Genomic DNA, 5,373 nt, shown 5'->3' with positions numbered 1-5,373 from the left:
GTGATGACCTTGCAAAATATGATGTGGTATGCTGATAGATGGGCAATTCAACAACTCACAAAAGATCAATTCAAATTCATTTTCTGATTAGTTGTTGTGCATAGCAGGGAAACTTATTTTCTCCATGGATGCTAGGTTGTTGGGCCACAAGCGCAAGTAGAAGACATGAGTTTGGATAATGGAGTGGATACCTTGACTATGCCCCCTGAAAACACTCTTCTGTTGAGATGTCTATATTTGCTTTACAAGGCAATGTAACACACACACACAGACACAGACACAGACACACACACAGACACACACACAGACACACACACAGACACACACACAGACACACACACACACACACACACACACACACACACGGTTTCAGGTGATACTTGACCTGATGTAATTATAACTACACAATGCAATTCATGTCATTAGCAGGGGTGATAGTGAAAAAAAAATCCTGAGCCTGAACTTTTTTCCCTGCTCCAAAGACGACGACAAGATACTGCATAGACATATTTTGACACATTATTCAAACATTTAATAGCCTGTGTATGACCATTATTCAAACCTGATGGCAGAAAATCCTGAACCTGTAACACTTTCTGAGAAAAGAATTACCTAATGGCTAATTATCAATGTTTTTATTTTTGCAAACTCTGTCAAACCTGAAATCAGGCATGGAGCCTGAATACTATCAGCCCTGCATTAGTATAAAATGGCTCTTGCAGTGTTTTAGGAAGGAACCCTTCATATCCTTTCCAATGACAATAACAAGGTTTGTCTTTGAAACTGGCTAACCCTCACCATCTTGACCAAATGAAAAATAAGAGGGACACTCTGTTCACACATTGTCTTTTGTACTTGCAGAGACTTCTTACAGATGGCTGCCCTCTGGAATGAAAATGCACACCAACCACCGGCAAACATCAAAAGCTAATCCAACATTTGGTAAGATTTGAAAAGAATTCAGTTCAACTAATTCTGACAACATTTTAATAGTGTTACTTCAATAATTCCAAAATGACATAGCATTCTAAACAATATTTTGCTTTTCCTGTATGCTTTGTGTGGAAAGGTCTTCGGAAACCCTGTGACTAATGCAATGTTGGTGCCCTAGAAGACAAGTCAGCGCAGTTCAGACGAGCCAGCCAGAGGAGGTCACCGCCAGCCTTGTATCGAGGTTCCAACGTCCTTCATCGGGGAACTCGGCATGGATATGCAAGACAACACTCGAATCACTGTTGGACAAATGCCTGAAACGGCTGGAAAAATAGAAAAGATGGTTACAGAGACTGTTATTGCTGTTCTTCTTTCAATACAATATTTGCCTTCCATAAAATATTCCCATGTTCCAATTTAATATTCTTGATACTGTTGTAAATAAATTTGCACACTGTCTTCACACTGTCTGCATAATTGAATTAGCCGCTTATAGTGATCTTGAACTCTGTACAAAAAGTTCCAGCATGCGTTGTGGCTCTCCTGCCTTCTCTCCAAGTTTTAGTGATCTGATAAAGCTAAGACATGGCAAGTTTGCTCTTATATGCACAGATGGTGTCAAATGAAAGTAATGTGACCTGAGCTAGGCAGCATAATGTTATCTCTTTCTGTGGGCATTGTCTCAGTTTCCACACTAGCATCTAACCTTATTACAAAAAAGGCAGTTTTCTGATACTGTTAGCCAGGTTACTCTCAGATAAACATGAGCTGATGCAATTTTCACAATGGAAACTTAACTGGCAACTATGGATGAATGTGATGTCAACAGAGCATGGAATATTTCACTATTGTATACAACAGTGTTTCCCAACCAGGGGTACGTCGTGTACCAGTAGGGGTACGTGAATATACCTCCGGGGGTACGTGGAAAATGTGATACTAACAAATATATGGAGTGTACTCACATTGGTATAGAGGATCATATAGAGCATGAAGGAGGGGGTACTCATGATATGACAAAATTAATTAGGGGGTACACAGGGCAAAAAAGGTTGGGAATCACTGGAATACAAGACATAATGGATGCATTTTTAGAATGCCATGTATTGGACAAAGGAAAGCTGGCTATTCTCCAGCACAGACAGTGCACAGGGGTGCTGTTCAAATGCAGATAAGTTGTATACAGACACATTTTATGATCAGCCGATGGTGAGGAAGTGCGTACATAACTAGTATAGAGTATCCTTTTGTCATGTAATACACCACCCTCCTCAAACAGACTTGTGATGCATGATAAGCATTGCAGTGGTGAAACAGAACAATGTTGTAAACAAAGGTGTAAAAAGTCTACTATAACCTGACAACTACCCCCTCGTTAATTTATAATATTTTTACCACATTTGTGCATATCATAACATTACAAAGGGGAAGGACTTGCAATTGCATGCTAACCATCCACACTGAGAAAGTTGCTGGGTTTAGAGACAGTTGCGATGCCAGTAACGTGCATCACACACATCAAATGGGGTTATTTGCTCATAAGTAAAAAAAAAAATTAAAAAAAAGAATATTGTAATTTATGATGGTGACTTGCCAGGTCCTTGCGTGGTGAATGATTGCAATTTGAATTTGTTGAATGGGTAGTTCTGAAGCACTGTTACTAGCCAGTGAGTTTGAAATGTTATGTCTGCTGCTGTAATTACAAACTCACCCTCTGAGGCATCCTGCGCTGAAGCCCATGAGCAGGTAGGTAATAGTTTGTTTCATCTTTGGGTCAAAACAAGCGAGAGTAAGTTCCATCAGAGAGTGTTTATGGGTAGTACGAGAGAGGAATCTCGAGACTTTTTCCGGGTGGTACTGTCCACTAAGTGGCGCCATCCAGACAGCGCAGAGGAGCGCCAAGGAGCGCAGAGGCTGTTGAAATGAATGGGGTCCCATGGAGCTCAACCACGATGCTGCCATTGCTTTGGGAGAGAATTGGTATCATCGTTTCAATTTATTTTTCCAAAAGGCAGGATAGATTATCCTTTCAAACCGCACTTAGTTTGAATGTTTAAACTCGCTGGATCTTTGTAAAATACGACTTTATTGTCAATATGACGTCACGAGTGGCTTCACACACTGCGTTTGGATTGGTCGGCCGGCTGCATTGCTGTGATCACGACGGCCGTAAAGCAATTTTGTTAGCAAGATACTAGCGGAGCCTGACTCATAAATGCCAAAGCTGTAGGAAATCAGAAGGACATAACTCCCAGGTTATTGTACATTTCATTGAAATCCACATTGGTTTCTCAGAACTTACAGTAATATTGTCAAGTTTCAGCCGACAGCAAGCACAATGTCAAGTTATTAGCGCCAGCCTTATGAGCTCTGCTGTCTCGACAGCGCTCCCTAGGTGAACTGCAGGCACGGGTTGGAGGGCGAGATTCAACACTGTATGTAAACCCACTGTGGTNCCATCAGGTGCTGGACGTGCCATTGCTAACTAGGGCAAATTGCTAACTCTAGGTAACAGCTAACCTGCCGCACCACCACAACAACACAGCTTTAGCCCGCGGCTCCGCCCCCGCTCATCAACGACACTCCCCCTCCTGCCCCCCTCCCCCTCCTGTTGCATATCATTATCAGATCCACGCACAGGGAGAGGAGACTTTTCACCAAAGAGGCCTAAATGGCGCATTTCAGCTTTATTTTGAGAAAAAATTGCGGATATGGCATCCTGACACCCCCGCAAACCCGTACAAAGCACCAAAGGACCAAGGAAATCTCATGCCATGGGAACTTTAGATCTTATCTTTTTTTTCTCTTTTTCTTTTTAGAATTTTCAAATTTTGTAAGGGTCGGCAGATTGCTGACACGGGGAATCGAACCCCGGTTGCAGGCATGGCATTTCAGTTTCCTACCATGTGCGCCACTTTGACTCTTGTTCTTTTGGAATAGAAACTTAAATCTTATCTTTTTTTCTCTTTTTCTTTTTTTGATTTTCAAATTTTTTATAATTTTAATATATATATTTTTTATAAAAATATGTTTCAAAATGCATAAATACATTGACATTTGTTTCAAATTTGAATTGTGTTTTCTATTTATTCTTTGCTTGGGTTATTGCCTTAGTTTGACGGTATTTTGAAGGTAGCGATTTGGCAGAGAGTGATGGCGAAAGGTCGGCAGATTGCCGAGACGGGGAATGGAACCCCGGTTGCAGACATGGCATTCCAGTGTCCTACCATGTGCGCCACTTTGACTCTTGTTCTTTTGGAATAGAAACTTAAATCTTATCTTTTTTTCTCTTTTTCTTTTTTAATTTTCAAATTTTGTATAATTTTAAAATATATATATATTTTTATAATAATAAGATTCAAACTGCAGAAATACAGTGACATTTGTTTCAAATTTGAATTGTGTTTTCTATTTATTCTTTGCTTGGGTTATTGCCTTTGTTTGACAGCATTTTGAAGGTAGCGATTTTGCAGAGAGTGATGGCGAAGGGTCGGCAGATTGCCGAGACGGGGAATGGAACCCCGGTTGCAGGCAAGGCATTCCAGTGTCCTACCATGTGCGCCACTTTGACTCTTGTTCTTTTGCATAGAAACTGAAATCTTGTCTTTTTTTCTCTTTTTCTATTTTTAATTTTCAAATTTTGTATAATTCTGAAATATATATATATATTTTTTTTATAAAAATATGTTTCAAAATGCATAAATACAGTGACATTTGTTTCAAATTTGAATTGTGTTTTCTATTTATTCTTTGCTATGATTATTGCCTTTGTTTCAAGATTCAAGAGATTCAAGGAGTTTATTGTCATTGTCAATGAAGTCAACAAAATTGTGGGTGGATCAACAACACTGCGTAGGTTGAAGTAGGCCTATAGAAGTAACCAAAAAGAAGTCAAATAAAGTCTAAATTCATGAAGTATATCATGTAGTATGTAGTATAACAAATTAAAGTAAGTAATAGTAATAATATGAGTAATAATACATTAATCAAGTAAATCAAACAGTAAAAAAAATGAGATCCCCTCCCCACAATTCAAGGTTAAAAAACACACACACACACACACACACACACACACACACACACACACACACACACACACACACACACACACACACACACACACACACACACACACACACACACACACACACACGTATGAATAAACAAATCAATAGGATTTCCCTTAAAAGGAAAAATAAAATCACAGAACACCAGTCCAGAGACCTATGTAAGAGCACTAGAATTAAGCAGTCTAATGGCTTCAGGGTACAGGCTATTTGAAAGTCTTGGAGTTTGTGCCTGTAATGACCTGAATCTTCTGCCTGAGGGACAAGAGAGCATGAAGGAAGAAAGATAGGAGAAACGGAAGGAAGAAAGACAGGAAAAACGGAAGGAAGAAAGACAGGACAAAAGGAAGGAAGAAAGACAGGAGAACATGAA

The 5,373-nt window shown here is 39.7% G+C and overlaps 1 long non-coding RNA gene across 1 annotated transcript; it reads left to right on the top strand.

Annotated features, from left to right (window-relative positions):
* The first annotated feature begins 683 nt into the window (after positions 1-683).
* Positions 684-1,349, top strand: LOC134440309 (uncharacterized). The gene is made up of 2 exons (XR_010032943.1): positions 684-942; positions 1,070-1,349. It is a non-coding gene; the product is annotated as an uncharacterized LOC134440309 (long non-coding RNA).
* The last annotated feature ends 4,024 nt before the right edge of the window (positions 1,350-5,373 follow it).

Source organism: Engraulis encrasicolus, chromosome 23 (assembly GCF_034702125.1).
Source record: "Engraulis encrasicolus isolate BLACKSEA-1 chromosome 23, IST_EnEncr_1.0, whole genome shotgun sequence".
Taxonomy (NCBI): domain Eukaryota; kingdom Metazoa; phylum Chordata; class Actinopteri; order Clupeiformes; family Engraulidae; genus Engraulis; species Engraulis encrasicolus.
This window is presented reverse-complemented; position numbering and strand designations above follow the sequence as displayed.